We start from the raw sequence: 24251 nt of genomic DNA on the forward strand, positions 1-24251 counted from the left end.
ATGTCACAGTGCCCCATTAAGCATACCACAGACAAGGGTCTGCCAACTGGGTGACCATTGCATAGTTATGATGTCACAATGACTCCTTAGGCAGATCGCAGTCAAGGGTCTGTCACCGGGGTGACCAGTGCAGAGTTATGATGTCACAATGACCCCTTAGGCAGATCACAGACAAATGATCTGTCACCTGGGTGACCAGTGCAGAGTTGTGATGCCACAATGCCCCTTTAGGCAGATCAAAGACAAGGGTCTGTCACCTGGGTTACCAGTGCAGAGTTATGGTGTCACAATGCACACTTAAGCAGATCAAAGACAGTGGTCTATAACCAGTGTGACCCGTGCAGAGTTATGAAGTCACAATGCACCCTTAGGCAGATCAGAGACAAGTGTCTGTCACCACGATGACCAGTGCAGTGTTATAATGTCACAATGCCCCCTTAGGCAGATCACAGACAAGGGTCTCTCACCACGGTGACCAGTGCAGAGTTATGATGTCACAATGCCCCCTCAGGGAGATCACAGACAGGGGTCTGTCACCTGGGTGACCAGTACAGGGTTATGATGTCATAATGCCCCCTTAGGCAGATCACAGACAAGGGTCTGTCACTGGGTGACCAGTGGATAGTTACGATGTCACAATCATACCTTAGGCAGATCACAGACAAGGGAGTGTCACCTGTGTGAACAGTGCAGAGTTATAATGTCACAATGCCCCCTTAGGCAGATGAAAAACAAGGGTCTGTCACCACGGTGACCTGTGCAGAGGTATGATGTCACAATGCCTCTTTAGCCAGATCACAGACAAGGGTCTGTCAGCAGGGTGACTAGTGCAGAGTTATGATATCACAATGCCCCCGTAGGCAGATCACAGACAAGGGCCTGTCACCTGGGTGACCAGTGCAGAGTTATGATGTCACAATGCCCCCTTAGGCAGATGAAAAACAAGGGTCTGTCAACACGGTGACCTGTACAGAGTTATGATGTCACAATGGCTCTTTAGCCAGATCACAGACAAGGGTCTGTCACCACAGTGACCACTGCCAAGTTATGATGTCACAATACCCCTTTAGGCAGTTTACAGACAAGGGTCTGTCACCTGGGTGACCAATGCAGATTTGTGATGTCAAAATGCACCCTTAGGCAGATCACAGACAAGGGTCTGTCACCTGGGGGAAAAGTGCAGAGTTGTGATGTCACAATGCCCCCCATAGGCAGATTACAGACAAGGGTCCTTCACCTGGGTGACCAGCACACACTTATGAAGTCACCATGACCCATTAGGCAGATCACAGACAATGATCTGTCACCTGGGTGACCAGTGCAGAGTTATGATGTCACAATGCCCCCTTAGGCAGTTCACAGACAAGGGTCTGTCACCTGTGAGACCAGTGCAGAGTTATAATGTCACAATGCACCCTTAGACACATCACAGACAGGGGTCTGTCACCTGGGTGACCAGTGCAGAGTTATGATGTCACCATGACCCCTTAGGCAGATCACAGGCAAGGGTCTGTCATCTGGGTGACCAGTGCAGGGTAATGATGTCACAATGCCCCCTAAGGCAGATAATGGACAAGGGTCTGTCACCAGGGTGACCAGTGCAGAGTTACGATGTTACAATGCCCCGTTAGCCAGTTCAAAGACAAGTTTCTGTCACCTGGGTGACGAGTGGAGAGTTATGATGTCACAGTTCCCACTTAGGCAGATCACAGTCAAGGGCCTGTCACCTGGGTGCCCAGTGCAGACTTATGATGTCACAATGTCAGCTTAGGCAAATCACAGACAGGGGTATGTCACCTGGGTGCCCCGTGCAGTTTTATGATGTCAGAATGCCCCCTTAAGGCAGAACACAGACAAGGGTATGTTGCATGGGTGACCAGTGCTGAGTTATGATGTCACAATGAACCCTTAGGCAGATCACAGACAAGGGTCTGTCACTTGGGTGACCAGTGCATAATTATGATCTCACAATTCCCCCTTAGGCAGATCACAGACAAGGGTCTGTCACCACGGTGACCAGTGCAGAGTTATGATGTCACAATGCCCCCTCAGGGAGATCACAGACAGGGGTCTGTCACAAGGGAGCCCAGTGTAGAGTTATGATGTCACATTGCCCCCTTAGGCAGATTGCACACAAGGGTCTGTCACCAGGGTTGCCAGTGCAAAGTTATGATGTCACAATGCCCACTTAAGCACATCAAAGTCAATGGTCTCTCACCAGGGCGACCCTTGCGGAGTTATGATTTCACAATGCCCCTTTAGTCAGTTCACAGACAAGGGTCTGTCACCTGGGTGACCCGTGCAGAGTTATGATGTCACAATGCCCCCTTAGGTAGTTCACAGAGAAGGGTCTGTCACCTGGGAGACCAGTGTAGAGTTATAATGTCACAATGCCCCCTTAGACACATCACAGACAGGGGTCTGTCACCTGGGTGACCAGTGCAGAGTTATGATGTCACTATGAACCCTTAGGCAGATCACCAACAAGGGTCTGTCACCTGGGTGACCAGTGCAGAGTTATGATGTCACCATGACCCCTTAGGCAGGTCACCGACAAGGGTCTGTCACCAGGGTGACTGATGCGGGGTTACGATGTCACAATGCCCCGTTAGGCAGTTCACAGACAAGGTTCTGTCACCTGGGTGACTGGTGGAGAGTTATGATGTCACAATTCCCACTTAGGCAGATCACAGTCAAGGGCCTGTCACCTGGGTGCACAGTGCAGACTTATGATGTCACAACGCACGCTTAGGCAGATCACAGAGAGGGGTATGTCACCTGGGTGCCCCGTGCAGGGTTATGATGTCACAATGCCCCCTTAGGCAAATCACAGAAAATAGTCAGTCACCTTGTTGACCTGTGCAGAGTAATGATGTCAAAATGCCCCCTTAGGCAAATCACAGACAACGGTCTGTCACCTGGGTGCCCAGTGTAGAGTTATGATGTCACAGTGCCCCATTAAGCATACCACAGACAAGGGTCTGCCAACTGGGTGACCATTGCATAGTTATGATGTCACAATGACTCCTTAGGCAGATCGCAGTCAAGGGTCTGTCACCGGGGTGACCAGTGCAGAGTTATGATGTCACAATGACCCCTTAGGCAGATCACAGACAAATGATCTGTCACCTGGGTGACCAGTGCAGAGTTGTGATGCCACAATGCCCCTTTAGGCAGATCAAAGACAAGGGTCTGTCACCTGGGTTACCAGTGCAGAGTTATGGTGTCACAATGCACACTTAAGCAGATCAAAGACAGTGGTCTATAACCAGTGTGACCCGTGCAGAGTTATGAAGTCACAATGCACCCTTAGGCAGATCACAGACAAGTGTCTGTCACCACGATGACCAGTGCAGTGTTATAATGTCACAATGCCCCCTTAGGCAGATCACAGACAAGGGTCTGTCACCTGGGTGACCAGTGCAGAGTTATGATGTCACAATGCCCACCTAAGCACAACAAAGTCAATGGTCTGTCACCAGGGTGACCCTTGCAGAGTTATGATTTCACAATGCCCTTTAGGCAGTTCACAGACAAGGGTCTGTCACCTGCGTGACCCGTGCAATGTTATGATGTCACAATGCCGACTTAGGGAGATCACAGACAAGGGTGTGTCACCTGGGTGACCAGTGCAGGGTTATGATGTCACAATACCCCCGTAGGCAGATGACAAACAAGGGTCTTTCACCACAGTGACCAGTGCCGATGTATGTCACAATGCCCCCTTAGGCAGTTTACAGACAAGGGTCTGTCACCTGGGTGACCAGTGCAGATTTTTGATGTCAAAATGCACCCTTATGCAGATCACAGACAAGGGTCTGTCACCTGGGGACCAGTGCAGAGTTATGATGTCACAATGACCCCTTAGGCAGATCACAGACAAGGGTCCTTCACCTGTGTGACCAGCTCACACTTATGAAGTCACAATGCCCCCTTAGGCAGATCACAGTCAATGATCTGTCAACTGGGTAGTAGTGCAGAGTTATGATGTCACAATGCCCCCTTAGGCAGTTCACAGACAAGGGTCTGTCACCTGGGAGACCAGTGCAGAGTTATAATGTCACAATGCCCCCTTAGACACATCACAGACAGGGGTCTGTCACGTGGGTGACCAGTGCAGAGTTATGATGTCACTATGACCCCTTGGGCAGATCACCGACAAGGGTCTGTCACCAGGGAGCCCAGTGTAGATTCATGATGTCACATTGCACCCTTAGGCAGATCACAGACAAGGTTCTGTCACCTGGGGGACCAGTGCAGAGTTATGATGTCACAATGACCCCTTAGGCAGATCACCGACAAGGTTCTGTCACCTGGGTGACTGGTGGAGAGTTATGATGTCACAATTCCCACTTAGGCAGATCACAGTCAAGGGCCTGTCACCTCTGTGCCCAGTGCACACTTATGATGTCACAATGCCCGCTTAGGCAGATCACAGAGAGGGGTATGTCACCTGGGTGACCAGTGCAGGGTTATGATGTCACAATGCCCCTTAGGCAAATCACAGAAAATAGTCTGTCACCTTGTTGACCTGTGCAGAGTAATGATGTCAAAATGCCCCCTTAGGCAAATCACAGACAACGGTCTGTCACCTGGGTGCCCAGTGTAGAGTTATGATGTCACAGTGCCCCATTAAGTATATCACAGACAAGGGTCTGCCAACTGGGTGACCATTGCATAGTTATGATGTCACAATGACTCCTTAGGCAGATCCCAGTCAAGGGTCTGTCACCGGGGTGACCAGTGCAGAGTTATGATGTCACAATGACCCCTCAGGCAGATCACAGACAAATGATCTGTCACCTGGGTGACCAGTGCAGAGTTGTGATGTCACAATGCCCCTTTAGGCAGATCAAAGACAAGGGTCTGTCACCTGGGTTACCAGTGCAGAGTTATGGTGTCACAATGCACACTTAAGCAGATCAAAGACAGTGGTCTATAACCAGTGTGACCCGTGCAGAGTTATGAAGTCACAATGCACCCTTAGGCAGATCACAGACAAGTGTCTGTCACCACGATGACCGGTGCAGTGTTATAATGTCACAATGCCCCCTTAGGCAGATCACAGACAAGGGTCTGTCACCTGGGTGCCCAGTGTAGAGTTATGATGTCACAATGCCCCATTAAGCATATCACAGACAAGGGTCTGCCAACTGGGTGACCATTGCATAGTTATGATGTCACAATGACTCCTTAGGCACATCCCAGTCAAGGGTCTGTCACCGGGGTGACCAGTGCAGAGTTATGATGTCACAATGACCCCTTAGGCAGATCACAGACAAATGATCTGTCACCTGGGTGACCAGTGCAGATTTCTGATGCCGCAATGCCCCTTTAGGCAGATCAAAGACAAGGGTCTGTCACCTGGGTTACCAGTGCAGAGTTATGGTGTCACAATGCACACTTAAGCAGATCAAAGACAGTGGTCTATAACCAGTGTGACCCGTGCAGAGTTATGAAGTCACAATGCACCCTTAGGCAGATCACAGACAAGGGTCTTTCACCACAGTGACCAGTGCCGAGTTATGATGTCACAATGCCCGCTTAGGCAGTTTACAGACAAGGGTCTGTCACCTGGGTGACCAGTGCAGATTTATGATGTCAAAATGCACCCTTATGCAGATCACAGACATGGGTCTGTCACCTGGGGACCAGTGCAGAGTTATGATGTCACAATGCCCCCTTAGGCAGATCACAGACAAGGGTCCTTCACCTGTGTGACCAGCTCACACTTATGAAGTCACAATGCCACCTTAGGCAGATCACAGACAATGATCTGTCAACTGGGTAGTAGTGCAGAGTTATGATGTCACAATGCCCCCTTAGGCAGTTCACAGACAAGGGTCTGTCACCTGGGAGACCAGTGCAGAGTTATAATGTCACAATGCCCCCTTAGACACATCACAGACAGGGGTCTGTCACCTGGGTGTCCAGTGCAGAGTTATGATGTCACTATGACCCCTTGGGCAGATCACCGACAAGGGTCTGTCACCAGGGAGCCCAGTGTAGATTCATGATGTCACATTGCACCCTTAGGCAGATCACAGACAAGGTTCTGTCACCTGGGAGACCAGTGCAGAGTTATGATGTCACAATGACCCCTTAGGCAGATCACCGACAAGGTTCTGTCACCTGGGTGACGGGTGGAGAGTTATGAAGTCACAATTCCCACTTGGGCAGATCACAGTCAAGGGCCTGTCACCTCTGTACCCAGTGCACACTTATGATGTCACAATGCCCGCTTAGGCAGATCACAGAGAGGGGTATGTCACCTGGGTGCCCCGTGCAGGGTTATGATGTCACAATGCCCCCTTAGGCAAATCACAGAAAATAGTCAGTCACCTTGTTGACCTGTGCAGAGTAATGATGTCAAAATGCCCCCTTAGGCAAATCACAGACAACGGTCTGTCACCTGGGTGCCCAGTGTAGAGTTATGATGTCACAGTGCCCCATTAAGCACATCACAGACAAGGGTCTGCCAACTGGGTGACCATTGCATAGTTATGATGTCACAATGACTCCTTAGGCAGATCCCAGTCAAAGGTCTGTCACCGGGGTGACCAGTGCAGAGTTATGATGTCACAATGACCCCTTAGGCAGATCACAGACAAATGATCTGTCACCTGAGTGACCAGTGCAGTGTTGTGATGTCACAATGCCCCTTTAAGCAGATAAAAGACAAGGGTCTGTCACCTGGGTTACCAGTGCAGAGTTATGGTGTCACAATGCACACTTAAGCAGATCAAAGACAGTGGTCTATAACCAGTGTGACCCGTGCAGAGTTATGAAGTCACAATGCCCCCTTAGGCAGATCACAGACAAGTGTCTGTCACAACGATGACTGGTGCAGTGTTATAATGTCACAATGCCCCCTTAGGCAGATCACAGACAAGGGTGTGTCACCTAGGTGACCAGTGCAGAGTTATGATGTCACAATGCCAACCTTAGGCAGATCACAGACAATGATCTGTCGCCTGGGTGACCAGTGCATAGTTATGATGCCACAATGCCCCCTTAGGCTGTTCACAGACAAGGGTCTGTCACCTGGGAGACCAGTGCAGAGTTATAATGACACAATGCCCCCTTAGACACATCACAGACAGGGGTCTGTCACCTGAGTGACCAGTGCAGAGTTATGATGTCACTATGACCCCTTAGGCAGATCACAGGCAAGGGTCTGTCACCTGATTGACCAGTGCAGGGTTATGATGTCACTATGACCCCTTAGGCAGATCACCGACAAGGGTCTGTCACCAGGGTGACCGATGCGGGGTGACGATGTCACAATGCCCCGTTAGGCAGTTCACAGACAAGGTTCTGTCACCAGGGTGACTGGTGGAGAGTTATGATGTCACAATTCCCACTTAGGCAGATCACAGTCAAGGGCCTGTCACCTGGGTGCACAGTGCAGAGTTATGATGTCACAATGCTCGCTTAGGCAGATCACAGAGAGGGGTATGTCACCTGGGTGCCCCGTGCAGTGTTATGATGTCACAATGCCCCCTTAGGCAAATCACAGAAAATAGTCTGTCACCTTGTTGACCTGTGCAGAGTAATGATGTCAAAATGCCCCCTTAGGCAAATCACAAACAACGGTCAGTCACCTAGGTGCCCAGTGTTGAGTTATGATGTCACAGTGCCCCATTAAGCATATCACAGACAAGGGTCTGCCAACTGGGTGACCATTGCATAGTTATGATGTCACAATGACTCCTTAGGCAGATCCCAGTCAAGGGTCTGTCACCGGGGTGACCAGTGCAGAGTTATGATGTCACAATGACCCCTTAGGCAGATCACAGACAAATGATCTGTCACCTGGGTGACCAGTGCAGAGTTATGATGTCACAATGACCCTTTAGTCAGATCAAAGACAATGGTCTGTAACCAGGGTGACACATGCAGTGTTATGATGTCACAATGCCCCCTTAGGCAGATCACAGAGAGGGGTCTATCACCTGGGTGACCAGTGCAGAGTTATGATGTCACAATGCCCCCTTAGGCAGATGCCAGACAACGGTGTGTCACCGGGGTGAAGAGTGCACAGTTATGAAGTCACAATGCCCCCTTACGCAGATCACAGACAAGGGTCTGTCACCACGATGACAAGTGCAGAGTTATGAAGTAACAATGCCCACTTAGGCAGATCATAGACAAAGGTCTGTCACCTGGGTGACCAGTGCAGATATATGATGTCACAAGGCCCCCCTTAGGCAGATCACAGACAAGCATCTGTCACCTGGGTGACCAGTGCACAGTTATCATGTCACAATGCACCCTTGCGCAGATCACAGAGAAGGTTCTGCCAACTGGGTAACCAGTTCAGAGTTATGATGTCACAATGCCCCCATAGGCAGATCACAGACAAGGGTATGTCACCTGAGTGACCAGTGCAGAGTTATGATGCCACAATGCCCCCTTAGGCAGATCACAGACAAGGGTCTGTCACCTGGGTGACCAGTGCAGAGTTATGATGTCACATTGCCCCTTAGGCAGATAACGGACAAGGGTCTGTCACCATGGTGACCAGTGAAGAGTTATGATGTCACAATGCCCCGTTAGGCAGATGACGGACTAGGTTCCGTCACCAGGGTGAACAGTGCAGAGTTATGATGTCACAATGCCCCCATAGGCAGATCACAGAAAAGGGTCTGTCACCTGCGTGACCAGTGCAGAGTTATGATGTCACAATGACCCCTTAGGCAGATCACAGACAAGATTCTCTCACCAGGGAGCCCAGTGTAGAGTTATGATATCACATTGCCCCCTTAGGCAGATCACAGAGAAGGTTCTGTCACCTGGGTGACCAGTGCAGACTTTTGATGTCACAATGACCCCTTAGGCATATCACAGACAAGGGTCTGTCACCTGGGTGACCAGTGGAGATTGATGATGTCACCATGCACCCTTTGGCAGATCACAGACAAGAGTCTGTCACCTGGGTGACCAGTTCAGACTTATGATGTTACAATGCCTCCTTAGGCAAATCACAGACAATGGTCTGTCACCTTGGTGACCAGTGCACAGTTATGATGTCACAATGTCCCCTTAGGCAGATCACAGACAAGGGTCTGTCACCTGGGTTCCCAGTGTAGAGTTATGATGTCACAATGTCCCATTAAGCAGATCACAGACAAGGGTCTGCCACCTTGGTGACCATTGCAGTTTTATGATGTCACAATGACCCCTTAGGCAGATCACAGACAAGGGTCCGTCACATGGGTGACCAGTGCAGAGTTATGATATCACAATGCCCCTTTAGTCAGATCAAAGGCAACGGTCTGTCACCTGGGTTACCCGTGCAGAGTTATGATGTTACAATGTCCACTTAAGCAGATCAAAGACAATGGTCTGTAACTAGAGTGACTCGTGCAGAGTTATGATGTCACAATGCACCCTTAGGCAGATCACAGACAACGGCCTGTAACCTGGGTGACCCGCTCAGAGTTATGATGTCACAATGCCACCTTACGCAGATCACAGACAAGGGTGTGTCACCTGGGTGACCAGTGCACAGTTATGAAGTCACAGTGCCCCCTTAGGCAGATCACAGACAAGGGTCTGTCACCACGATGACCAGTGCAGAGTTATGAAGTCACAATGCCCCCTTAGGCAGATCACAGACAAGGTTCTGTCACCACGATGGCCAGAGCAGTGTAATGATGTCACAATGCCCCCTTAGTCAGATCACAGACAAGGGTCTGTCACCTGGGTGACCAGTGCAGAGTTATGATGTCACAATGCCCCCCTTAGGCAGATCACAGACAAGCGTCTGTCACCTGGCTGCCCAGTGCACAGTTATGATGTCCCAATGCCGCCTTAGGCAGATCACAGACAAGGGTCTGTCTCCTGGGTGACCAGGGCAGAGTTGCGATGTCACAATGCCCCCATAGGCAGATCACTGACCAGGGTCTGTCACCTGGGTGACCAGTGCAGAGTTTAGATGTCACAATGACCCCTTAGGCAGATCACAGACATAGGTGTGTCACCTGAGAGACCAGTGCAGAGTTATGATGTCAGAATTCCGCGTTAGGCCGATGACGGTCAAGGGTGTCTCACCAGGGTGAACAGTGCAGAGTTAAGATGTCACAGTGCCCGAATAGGCAGATCACAGAAAAGGGTCTGTCACCTGGGTGACCAGTGCAGAGTTATGATGTCACAATGCCCCCTTAGGCAGATCACAGACAAGGGTCTGTCACCAGGGATCCCAGTGTAGAGTTATGATGTCACATTGCCCCCTTAGGCAGAGCACAGGCAAGGTGCGGTCACCTGGGTGACCAGTGCAGAGTTATGATGTCACAATGACCCCATAGGCAAATCACAGACAAGGGTCTGTCACCTGGGTGACCACTAGAGATTTATGATGTCACCATGCCCCCTTAGGCAGATCACAGACAAGAGTCTGTCACCTGGATGACCAGTGAAGAGTTATGATGTCAAAATGGCCCCTTAAGCAGTTCACAGACAAAGGTCTGTCACCTGGGTGACCAGTGCAGAGTTATGATGTCACAATGCCTCCTTAGGCATATCACACACTATTGTCTGTCACCTTGGTGACCAGTGCACAGTTATGATGTCACAATGCCCCTTAGGCAGATCACAGACAAGTGTCTGTCACCTGGGTTCCCAGTGTAGAGTTATGATGTCACAATGCCCCATTAAGCAGATCACAGACAAGTGTCTGCCACCTGGGTGTCCGTTGCAGTGTTATGATGTCACAATGACCCCTTAGGCACATCACAGACAAGGATCTGTCACCTGGGTGACCAGTGCAGAGTTATGATGTCACAATGACCCTTTAGTCAGATCAAAGACAACGGTCTGTCACCTGGGTTACCCGTGCAGAGTTATGATGTTACAATGCCCACTTCAGCAGATCAAAGACAATGGTCTGTAACCAGGGTGACACATGCAGTGTTATGATGTCACAATGCCCCCTTAGGCAGATCACAGAGAGGGGTCTATCACCTGGGTGACCAGTGCAGAGTTGTGATGTCACAATGCCCCCTTAGGCAGATGCCAGACAAGGGTGTGTCACCTGGGTGAAGAGTGCACAGTTATGAAGTCACAATGCCCCCTTACGCAGATCACAGACAAGGGTCTGTCACCACGATGACAAGTGCAGAGTTATGAAGTAACAATGCCCACTTAGGCAGATCATAGACAAAGGTCTGTCACCTGGGTGACCAGTGCAGATATATGATGTCACAAGGCCCCCCTTAGGCAGATCACAGACAAGCATCTGTCACCTGGGTGACCAGTGCAGAGTTATGATGTCACAATGCCCCCCTTAGGCAGATCACAGACAAGCGTCTGTCACCTGGCTGCCCAGTGCACAGTTATGATGTCCCAATGCCGCCTTAGGCAGATCACAGACAAGGGTCTGTCTCCTGGGTGACCAGGGCAGAGTTGCGATGTCACAATGCCCCCATAGGCAGATCACTGACCAGGGTCTGTCACCTGGGTGACCAGTGCAGAGTTTAGATGTCACAATGACCCTTTAGTCAGATCAAAGACAACGGTCTGTCACCTGGGTTACCCGTGCAGAGTTATGATGTTACAATGCCCACTTCAGCAGATCAAAGACAATGGTCTGTAACCAGGGTGACACGTGCAGTGTTTTGATGTCACAATGCCCCCTTAGGCAGATCACAGAGAGGGCTCTATCACCTGGGTGACCAGTGCAGAATTGTGATGTCACAATGCCCCCTTAGGCAGATGCCAGACAAGGGTGTGTCACCTGGGTGAAGAGTGCACAGTTATGAAGTCACAATGCCCCCTTAGGCAGATCAAAGCAAGGGTCTGTCACCACGATGACAAGTGCAGAGTTATGAAGTAACAATGTCCACTTAGGCAGATCATAGACAAAGGTCTGTCACCTGGGTGACCAGTGCAGAGATATGATGTCACAAGGCCCCCCTTAGGCAGATCACAGACAAGCATCTGTCACCTGGGTGACCAGTGCACAGTTATCATGCCACAATGCACGCTTGCGCAGATCACAGAGAAGGTTCTTCCACCTGGGTGACCAGTGCAGAGTTATGATGTCACAATGCCCCCGTAGGCAGATCACAGACAAGGGTCTGTCACCTGAGTGACCAGTGCAGAGTTATGATGCCACAATGCCCCCTTAGGCAGATCACAGACAAGGGTCTGTCACCTGAGTGACCAGTGCAGAGTTATGATGCCACAATGCCCCCTTAGGCAGATCACAGACAAGGGTCTGTCACCTGGGTGACAAGTGCAGAGTTATGATGTCACATTGCCCCCTTAGGCAGATAACGGACAAGGGTCTGTCACCATGGTGACCAGTGAAGAGTTATGATGTCACAATGCCCCGTTAGGCAGTTCACAATCAAGGTTCTGTCACCTGGGTGACCAGTGCACAGTTATGCTGTCACAATGCCGCCTTACGCAGATCACAGACAAGGTTCTGTCACCTGGGGGAAAAGTGCAGAGTTCTAAAGTCACAATGCCCCCATTGGCAGATAACTGACAAGGGTCTGTCACCTGGGTGACCAGTGCAGAGTTTAGATGTCAAAATGAATCCTTAGCAGATCACAGACAAGGGTCTGTCACCTTAGAGACCAGGGCTGTGTTATGATGTCATAATTCCACGTTAGGCAGATGGCAGACAATGTTCCGTCACCAGGGTGAACAGTGCAGAGTTATGAAGTCACAATGCCCCAATAGGCAGATCACAGAAAAGGTTCTGTCACCTGCGTGACGAGTGCAGAGTTATGATGTCACAATGACCACTTAGGCAGATCACAGACAAGAGTCTGTCACCAGGGAGCCCAGTGTAGAGTTATGATGTCACATTGCCCCCTTAGGCAGATCACAGAGAAGGTTCTGTCACCTGGGTGACCAGTGCAGAGTTATGATGTCACAATGACCCCTTAGGCAGATCACAGACAAGGGTCTGTCACCTGAGTGACCAGTGGAGATTTATGATGTCACCATGCCCCCTTAGGCAGATCACAGACAAGAGTCTGTCACCTGGGTGACCAGTGCAGAGTTATGATGTCACAATGGTCCCTTAAGCAGTTCACAGACATGGGTCTGTCACCACAGTGACCAGTGCCAAGTTATGATGTCACAATACCCCTTTAGTCAGTTTACAGACAAGGGTCTGTCACCTGGGTGACCAATGCAGATTTGTGATGTCAAAATGCACCCTTAGGCAGATCACAGACAAGGGTCTGTCACCAGGGGGACCAGTGCAGAGTTGTGATTTCACAATGCCCCCTTAGGCAGATTACAGACATGGTTCCTTCACCTGGGTGACCAGCGCACACTTATGAAGTCACAGTGCCCGCTTAGGCAGATCACAGACAATGATCTGTCACCTGGGTGTCCTGTACAGAGTTATGATGTCACAATGCCCCCTTAGGCAGTTCACAGACAAGGGTCTGTCACCTGTGAGACCAGTGCAGAGTTATAATGTCACAATGCCCCCTTAGACACATCACAGACAGGGGTCTGTCACCTGGGTGACCAGTGCAGAGTTATGATGTCACTATGACCCCTTAGGCAGATCACAGACAAGGGTCTGTCATCTGGGTGACCAGTGCAGGGTTATGATGTAACAATGCCCACTTAGGCAGATAACGGACAAGGGTCTGTCACCAGGGTGACAAGTGCAGAGTTATGATGTCACAATGCCCCGTTAGCCAGTTCACAGACAAGTGTCTGTCACCTGGGTGACGAGTGGAGAACTATGATGTCACAATTCCCACTTAGGCAGATCAAAGTCAAGGGCCTGTCACCTGGGTGCCCAGTGCAGAATTATGATGTCAAAATGCCCGCTTAGGCAGATCACAGACAGGGGTATGTCACCTGGGTGCCCCATGCAGTGTTATGATGTCAGAATGCCCCCTTAGGCAGATCAAAGAGAAGGGTATATCACGTGGGTGACCAGTGCAGGGTTATGATGTCATAATGCCCCCTTAGGCAGTTCACAGACAATGGTCGGTCACCTTCGTGACCCCTGCAGAGTTATGATGTCACAATGACCCTTTAGGCAGATCACAGACAAGGGTATGTCACATGGGTGACCATTGCAGAGTTATGATGTCACAATGACCCCTTAGGCCGATCACAGAATTAGGTCCGTCACCTGTGTTACCAGTGCACAGTTATGATGTCACAATGCTCCCTTAGGCCGATCACAGAAAAGAGTCTGTCACCACGGTGACCAGTGCAGCGTTAAGATGCAACAACGCCCCCATAGACAGACCACAGACAAGGGTCTGTCACCAGGGTGAGCAACGCAGGCTTATGATGTCACAATGCCCCCTTAGGCAGATCACAGACAAGGGTCTTTCAAATGGGTGACCAGTGGAGAGTTATGATGTCACAATGCCCCCTTAGGCAGATCACAGACAAGGGTCTGTCACCTGGGTGTCCAGTGAAGGGTTATGATGTCACAATGCCCCCTTAAGCAGTTCACCGACAAGGGTCTGTCACCTCGGTGACCAGGGCAGAATTATGATGTCACAATGCCTCTTTAGGCATATCACAGAAAATGGTCTGTCACCTTGGTGACCAGTGCAGAGTAATGATGTCACAATGACCCCTTAGGCAAATCACAGACAAGGGTCTGTCACCTGGATGCCCAGTGTAGAGTTATGATGTCACAATGCCCCATTAAGCAGATCACAGGCAAGGGTCTGTCACCAGGGTGACTAATGCAGAGTTATGATGACACAATGACCCCTGAGGCAGATCACAGACAAATGGTCTGTCACCTGGGTGACCAGTGCAGAGTTATGATGTCACAATGCCCCTTTAGGCAGATGAAAGACCAGGGTCTGTCACCTGGGTTACCGGTGCAGAGTTAGGATGTCACAATGCCCACTTAAGCAGATCAAAGACAATGGTCTGTAACAATTGTGACCCGTGCAGAGTTATGAAGTCACAATGCCCCCTTAGGCAGATACCAGAGAGGGGTCTATCACCTGGGTGACCAGTGCAGAGTTATGATTTCACAATGCCCCCCTTAGGCAGATGCCAGACAAGGGTGTGTCACCTGGGTGACGAGTGCACAGTTATCAAGTAACAATGGCCACTTAGGCAGATCATAGACAAGGGTCTGTCACCTGGGTGACCAGTGCAGACATATGATGTCACAAGGCCCCCCTTAGGCAGATCACAGACAATCATCTGTCACCTGGGTGACCAGTGCACAGTTATCATGTCACAATGCACCCTTACGCTGATCACAGAGAAGGTTCTGCCACCTGGGTGACCAGTGCAGAGTTATGATGTCACAATGTCCCCTTAGGCAGATCACAGACAAGGGTCTGTCACCTGAGTGACCAGTGCAGAGCTATGATGTCACATTGCCCCCTTAGGCAGATAATGAACAAGGGTCTGTCACCATGGTGACCAGTGAAGAGTTATGATGTCACAATGCCCCGTTAGGCAGTTCACAATCAAGGTTCTGTCACCTGGATGACCAGTGAACAGTTATGATGTAACAATGCCGCCTTACGCAGATCACAGACAAGGTTCTGTCACCTGGGGGAAAAGTGCAGAGTTCTAAAGTCACAATGCCCCCATTGGCAGATAACTGACAAGGGTCTGTCACCTGGGTGACCAGTGCAGAGTTTAGATGTCAAAATGAATCCTTAGCAGATCACAGACAAGGGTCTGTCACCTTAGAGACCAGGGCTGTGTTATGATGTCATAATTCCACGTTAGGCAGATGGCAGACAATGTTCCGTCACCAGGGTGAACAGTGCAGAGTTATGAAGTCACAATGCCCCAATAGGCAGATCACAGAAAAGGTTCTGTCACCTGCGTGACGAGTGCAGAGTTATGATGTCACAATGACCACTTAGGCAGATCACAGACAAGAGTCTGTCACCAGGGAGCCCAGTGTAGAGTTATGATGTCACATTGCCCCCTTAGGCAGATCACAGAGAAGGTTCTGTCACCTGGGTGACCAGTGCAGAGTTATGATGTCACAATGACCCCTTAGGCAGATCACAGACAAGGGTCTGTCACCTGAGTGACCAGTGGAGATTTATGATGTCACCATGCCCCCTTAGGCAGATCACAGACAAGAGTCTGTCACCTGGGTGACCAGTGCAGAGTTATGATGTCACAATGGTCCCTTAAGCAGTTCACAGACATGGGTCTGTCACCACAGTGACCAGTGCCAAGTTATGATGTCACAATACCCCTTTAGTCAGTTTACAGACAAGGGTCTGTCACCTGGGTGACCAATGCAGATTTGTGATGTCAAAATGCACCCTTAGGCAGATCACAGACAAGGGTCTGTCACCAGGGGGACCAGTGCAGAGTTGTGATTTCACAATGCCCCCTTAGGCAGATTACAGACATGGTTCCTTCACCTGGGTGACCAGCGCACACTTATGAAGTCACAGTGCCCGCTTAGGCAGATCACAGACAATGATCTGTCACCTGGGTGTCCTGTACAGAGTTATGATGTCACAATGCCCCCTTAGGCAGTTCACAGACAAGGGTCTGTCACCTGTGAGACCAGTGCAGAGTTATAATGTCACAATGCCCCCTTAGACACATCACAGACAGGGGTCTGTCACCTGGGTGACCAGTGCAGAGTTATGATGTCACTATGACCCCTTAGGCAGATCACAGACAAGGGTCTGTCATCTGGGTGACCAGTGCAGGGTTATGATGTAACAATGCCCACTTAGGCAGATAACGGACAAGGGTCTGTCACCAGGGTGACAAGTGCAGAGTTACGATGTCACAATGCCCCGTTAGCCAGTTCACAGACAAGTGTCTGTCACCTGGGTGACGAGTGGAGAACTATGATGTCACAATTCCCACTTAGGCAGATCAAAGTCAAGGGCCTGTCACCTGGGTGCCCAGTGCAGAATTATGATGTCACAATGCCCGCTTAGGCAGATCACAGACAGGGGTATGTCACCTGGGTGCCCCATGCAGTGTTATGATGTCAGAATGCCCCCTTAGGCAGATCAAAGAGAAGGGTATATCACGTGGGTGACCAGTGCAGGGTTATGATGTCATAATGCCCCCTTAGGCAGTTCACAGACAATGGTCGGTCACCTTCGTGACCCCTGCAGAGTTATGATGTCACAATGACCCTTTAGGCAGATCACAGACAAGGGTATGTCACATGGGTGACCATTGCAGAGTTATGATGTCACAATGACCCCTTAGGCCGATCACAGAATTAGGTCCGTCACCTGTGTTACCAGTGCACAGTTATGATGTCACAATGCTCCCTTAGGCCGATCACAGAAAAGAGTCTGTCACCACGGTGACCAGTGCAGCGTTAAGATGCAACAACGCCCCCATAGACAGACCACAGACAAGGGTCTGTCACCAGGGTGAGCAACGCAGGCTTATGATGTCACAATGCCCCCTTAGGCAGATCACAGACAAGGGTCTTTCAAATGGGTGACCAGTGGAGAGTTATGATGTCACAATGCCCCCTTAGGCAGATCACAGACAAGGGTCTGTCACCTGGGTGTCCAGTGAAGGGTTATGATGTCACAATGCCCCCTTAAGCAGTTCACCGACAAGGGTCTGTCACCTCGGTGACCAGGGCAGAATTATGATGTCACAATGCCTCTTTAGGCATATCACAGAAAATGGTCTGTCACCTTGGTGACCAGTGCAGAGTAATGATGTCACAATGACCCCTTAGGCAAATCACAGACAAGGGTCTGTCACCTGGATGCCCAGTGTAGAGTTATGATGTCACAATGCCCCATTAAGCAGATCACAGGCAAGGGTCTGTCACCAGGGTGACTAATGCAGAGTTATGATGACACAATGACCCCTGAGGCAGATCACAGACAAATGGTCTGTCACCTGGGTGACCAGTGCAGAGTTATGATGTCACAATGCCCCTTTAGGCAGATGAAAGACCAGGGTCTGTCACCTGGGTTACCGGTGCAGAGTTAGGATGTCACAATGCCCACTTAAGCAGATCAAAGACAATGGTCTGTAACAATTGCGACCCGTGCAGAGTTATGAAGTCACAATGCCCCCTTAGGCAGATACCAGAGAGGGGTCTATCACCTGGGTGACCAGTGCAGAGTTATGATGTCACAATGCCCCCTTAGGCAGATGCCAGACAAGGGTGTGTCACCTGGGTGACGAGTGCACAGTTATGAAGTAACAATGGCCACTTAGGCAGATCATAGACAAGGGTCTGTCACCTGGGTGACCAGTGCAGACATATGATGTCACAAGGCCCCCCTTAGGCAGATCACAGACAATCATCTGTCACCTGGGTGACCAGTGCACAGTTATCATGTCACAATGCACCCTTACGCTGATCACAGAGAAGGTTCTGCCACCTGGGTGACCAGTGCAGAGTTATGATGTCACAATGTCCCCTTAGGCAGATCACAGACAAGGGTCTGTCACCTGAGTGACCAGTGCAGAGCTATGATGTCACATTGCCCCCTTAGGCAGATAATGAACAAGGGTCTGTCACCATGGTGACCAGTGAAGAGTTATGATGTCACAATGCCCCGTTAGGCAGTTCACAATCAAGGTTCTGTCACCTGGATGACCAGTGAACAGTTATGATGTAACAATGCCGCCTTACGCAGATCACAGACAAGGTTCTGTCACCTGGGGGAAAAGTGCAGAGTTCTAAAGTCACAATGCCCCCATTGGCAGATAACTGACAAGGGTCTGTCACCTGGGTGACCAGTGCAGAGTTTAGATGTCAAAATGAATCCTTAGCAGATCACAGACAAGGGTCTGTCACCTTAGAGACCAGGGCTGTGTTATGATGTCATAATTCCACGTTAGGCAGATGGCAGACAATGTTCCGTCACCAGGGTGAACAGTGCAGAGTTATGAAGTCACAATGCCCCAATAGGCAGATCACAGAAAAGGTTCTGTCACCTGCGTGACGAGTGCAGAGTTATGATGTCACAATGACCACTTAGGCAGATCACAGACAAGAGTCTGTCACCAGGGAGCCCAGTGTAGAGTTATGATGTCACATTGCCCCCTTAGGCAGATCACAGAGAAGGTTCTGTCACCTGGGTGACCAGTGCAGAGTTATGATGTCACAATGACCCCTTAGGCAGATCACAGACAAGGGTCTGTCACCTGAGTGACCAGTGGAGATTTATGATGTCACCATGCCCCCTTAGGCAGATCACAGACAAGAGTCTGTCACCTGGGTGACCAGTGCAGAGTTATGATGTCACAATGGTCCCTTAAGCAGTTCACAGACATGGGTCTGTCACCACAGTGACCAGTGCCAAGTTATGATGTCACAATACCCCTTTAGTCAGTTTACAGACAAGGGTCTGTCACCTGGGTGACCAATGCAGATTTGTGATGTCAAAATGCACCCTTAGGCAGATCACAGACAAGGGTCTGTCACCAGGGGGACCAGTGCAGAGTTGTGATTTCACAATGCCCCCTTAGGCAGATTACAGACATGGTTCCTTCACCTGGGTGACCAGCGCACACTTATGAAGTCACAGTGCCCGCTTAGGCAGATCACAGACAATGATCTGTCACCTGGGTGTCCTGTACAGAGTTATGATGTCACAATGCCCCCTTAGGCAGTTCACAGACAAGGGTCTGTCACCTGTGAGACCAGTGCAGAGTTATAATGTCACAATGCCCCCTTAGACACATCGCAGACAGGGGTCTGTCACCTGGGTGACCAGTGCAGAGTTATGATGTCACTATGACCCCTTAGGCAGATCACAGACAAGGGTCTGTCATCTGGGTGACCAGTGCAGGGTTATGATGTAACAATGCCCACTTAGGCAGATAACGGACAAGGGTCTGTCACCAGGGTGACAAGTGCAGAGTTACGATGTCACAATGCCCCGTTAGCCAGTTCACAGACAAGTGTCTGTCACCTGGGTGACGAGTGGAGAACTATGATGTCACAATTCCCACTTAGGCAGATCAAAGTCAAGGGCCTGTCACCTGGGTGCCCAGTGCAGAATTATGATGTCACAATGCCCGCTTAGGCAGATCACAGACAGGGGTATGTCACCTGGGTGCCCCATGCAGTGTTATGATGTCAGAATGCCCCCTTAGGCAGATCAAAGAGAAGGGTATATCACGTGGGTGACCAGTGCAGGGTTATGATGTCATAATGCCCCCTTAGGCAGTTCACAGACAATGGTCGGTCACCTTCGTGACCCCTGCAGAGTTATGATGTCACAATGACCCTTTAGGCAGATCACAGACAAGGGTATGTCACATGGGTGACCATTGCAGAGTTATGATGTCACAATGACCCCTTAGGCCGATCACAGAATTAGGTCCGTCACCTGTGTTACCAGTGCACAGTTATGATGTCACAATGCTCCCTTAGGCCGATCACAGAAAAGAGTCTGTCACCACGGTGACCAGTGCAGTGTTAAGATGCAACAACGCCCCCATAGACAGACCACAGACAAGGGTCTGTCACCAGGGTGAGCAACGCAGGCTTATGATGTCACAATGCCCCCTTAGGCAGATCACAGACAAGGGTCTTTCAAATGGGTGACCAGTGGAGAGTTATGATGTCACAATGCCCCCTTAGGCAGATCACAGACAAGGGTCTGTCACCTGGGTGTCCAGTGAAGGGTTATGATGTCACAATGCCCCCTTAAGCAGTTCACCGACAAGGGTCTGTCACCTCGGTGACCAGGGCAGAATTATGATGTCACAATGCCTCTTTAGGCATATCACAGAAAATGGTCTGTCACCTTGGTGACCAGTGCAGAGTAATGATGTCACAATGACCCCTTAGGCAAATCACAGACAAGGGTCTGTCACCTGGATGCCCAGTGTAGAGTTATGATGTCACAATGCCCCATTAAGCAGATCACAGGCAAGGGTCTGTCACCAGGGTGACTAATGCAGAGTTATGATGACACAATGACCCCTGAGGCAGATCACAGACAAATGGTCTGTCACCTGGGTGACCAGTGCAGAGTTATGATGTCACAATGCCCCTTTAGGCAGATGAAAGACCAGGGTCTGTCACCTGGGTTACCGGTGCAGAGTTAGGATGTCACAATGCCCACTTAAGCAGATCAAAGACAATGGTCTGTAACAATTGTGACCCGTGCAGAGTTATGAAGTCACAATGCCCCCTTAGGCAGATACCAGAGAGGGGTCTATCACCTGGGTGACCAGTGCAGAGTTATGATGTCACAATGCCCCCTTAGGCAGATGCCAGACAAGGGTGTGTCACCTGGGTGACGAGTGCACAGTTATGAAGTAACAATGCCCACTTAGGCAGATCATAGACAAGGGTCTGTCACCTGGGTGACCAGTGCAGACATATGATGTCACAAGGCCCCCCTTAGGCAGATCACAGACAATCATCTGTCACCTGGGTGACCAGTGCACAGTTATCATGTCACAATGCACCCTTACGCTGATCACAGAGAAGGTTCTGCCACCTGGGTGACCAGTGCAGAGTTATGATGTCACAATGTCCCCTTAGGCAGATCACAGACAAGGGTCTGTCACCTGAGTGACCAGTGCAGAGCTATGATGTCACATTGCCCCCTTAGGCAGATAATGAACAAGGTTCTGTCACCTGGATGACCAGTGAACAGTTATGATGTAACAATGCCGCCTTACGCAGATCACAGACAAGGTTCTGTCACCTGGGGGAAAAGTGCAGAGTTCTAAAGTCACAATGCCCCCATTGGCAGATAACTGACAAGGGTCTGTCACCTGGGTGACCAGTGCAGAGTTTAGATGTCAAAATGAATCCTTAGCAGATCACAGACAAGGGTCTGTCACCTTAGAGACCAGGGCTGTGTTATGATGTCATAATTCCACGTTAGGCAGATGGCAGACAATGTTCCGTCACCAGGGTGAACAGTGCAGAGTTATGAAGTCACAATGCCCCAATAGGCAGATCACAGAAAAGGTTCTGTCACCTGCGTGACGAGTGCAGAGTTATGATGTCACAATGACCACTTAGGCAGATCACAGACAAGGGTCTGTCACCTGGGTGCCCAGTGTAGAGTTATGATGTCACAATGCCCCATTAAGCAGATCACAGACAAGGGTCTGCCACCTGGGTGACCATTGCATAGTTATGATGTCAGAATGACCACTTAGGCAGATCACAGACAAGGGTCTGTCACCAAGGTGACTAGTGCAGAGTTATGATGACACAATGACCCCTTAGGCAGATCACAGACAAATGGTCTGTCACATGGGTGACCAGTGCAGAGTTATGATGTCACAATGTCCCTTTAGGCAGATCAAAGACTAGGGTCTGTCACCTGGGTTACTGGTGCAGAGTTATGATGTCACAATGCCCACCTAAGCAGATCAAGGCAATGGTCTGTAACCATTGTGACCCATGCAGAGTTATGAAGTCACAATGCCCCCTTAGGCAGATCACAGAGAGGGGTCTATCACCTGGGGGACCAGTGCAGAGTTATGATGTCACAATGTCCCCTTAGGCAGATGCCAGACAAGGGTGTGTCACCTGGGTGACGAGTGCACAGTTATGAAGTCACAATGCCCCCTTAGGCAGATCACAGACAAGGGTCTGTCACCTGGGTGACCAGTGCAGAGTTATGATGTCACAATGAACCCTTAGGCAGATCACAGACAAATGGTCTGTCACCTGGGTGTCCAGTGCAGAGTTATGATGTTACAATGCCCACTTAATCTGATCAAAGACAACGGTCTTTCACCAGGGTGACCCGTGCAGATTTATGATGTCACAATGCACCCTTAGGCAGATCACAGACAACGGCCTGTCACCTGGGAGTCCCGTTCAGAGTTATGATATCACAATGCCACCATAGGCAGATCACAGACAAGGGTCTGTCACCAAGACGACCAGTGCAGACTTATGATGTCAGAATGCCCCCTTAGGAAGATCACAGACAAGGGTGTTTCCCCTGGGTGACCAGTGCACAGTTATGAAGTCACAATGCCCCCTTTGGCAGATCACAGACAAGGGTCTGTCACCATGGTGACCAGTGCCGAGTTAAGATGCAACAACGCCACCATAGGCAGATCACAGTTAAGGTTCTCTCACCTGGGTGACCAATGCAGAGTTATCATGTCACAATGCCCCCTTAGGCAGATCACAGACAAGGGTCTCTCACCTGGGTGACCAGTGCAGAGTTATGATGTCACAATTCCGCCTTAGGCAGAAAACGGACAAGGGTCTGTCACAAGGGTGAACACTGCAGAGTTATGATGTCACAATGCCCCATTAGGCAGATCACAGAAAACGTTCTGTCACCCGGGGAAAAAGTGCAGAGTTATAATGTCACAATAACCCCTTAGGCAGATCACAGACAAGGGTCTGTCACCAGAGAGACCAGTGTAGAGTTATGATGTCACATTGCCCCCTTAGGCAGATCGCACACAGGGGTCTGTCACCTGGGTGACCAGCGCAGACTTATGATTTCACAATGCCCACATAAGCACAACAAAGTCAATGGTCTGTCACCAGGGTGACCCTTGCAGAGTTATGAATTCACAATGTCCCTTTAGGCAATTCACAGACAAGGGTCGGTCACCTGGGTGACCCGTGCAGTGTTATGATGTCACAATGCCTACTTAGGGAGATCACAGACAAGGGTGTGTCACCGGTGTGACCAGTGCACAGTTATGAAGTCGCAATGCCCCCTTAGGCAGATCACAGACAAGGGTCTGTCACCACGATGACCAGTGCAGAGTTATGATGTCACAGTGCCCCCTTAGGCAGATCACAGACAAGGGCCTGTCACCTGGGTGACCAGTGCAATGTTTTGATGTCACAATGACCCCTTAGGCAGATCACACACAAGCGTCTGTCACCTAGGTGACCAGTGCAGGGTTATGAGGTCACATTGCCCCCATAGGCACATAACGGGGCAAGGGTCTGTCACTAGGGAGACAAGTGAAGTGTTATGATGTCAGAATGCCCCTTTAGGCAGTTCACAGTCAAGGTTCTGTCACCTGGGGGACCAGTGGAGTGTTATGATGACACAATGCCCCCTTAAGCAGATCACAGACAAGGTTCTGTCACCTGGGGGAAAAGTGCAGAGTTCTAAAGTCACAATGCCCCCATTGGCAGATAACTGACAAGGGTCTGTCACCTGGGTGACCAGTGCAGAGTTTAGATGTCAAAATGAATCCTTAGCAGATCACAGACAAGGGTCTGTCACCTTAGAGACCAGGGCTGTGTTATGATGTCATAATTCCACGTTAGGCAGATGGCAGACAATGTTCCGTCACCAGGGTGAACAGTGCAGAGTTATGAAGTCACAATGCCCCAATAGGCAGAT

Source organism: Gorilla gorilla, chromosome 16, assembly GCF_029281585.2.
Source record: "Gorilla gorilla gorilla isolate KB3781 chromosome 16, NHGRI_mGorGor1-v2.1_pri, whole genome shotgun sequence".
NCBI classification, from domain to species: domain Eukaryota; kingdom Metazoa; phylum Chordata; class Mammalia; order Primates; family Hominidae; genus Gorilla; species Gorilla gorilla.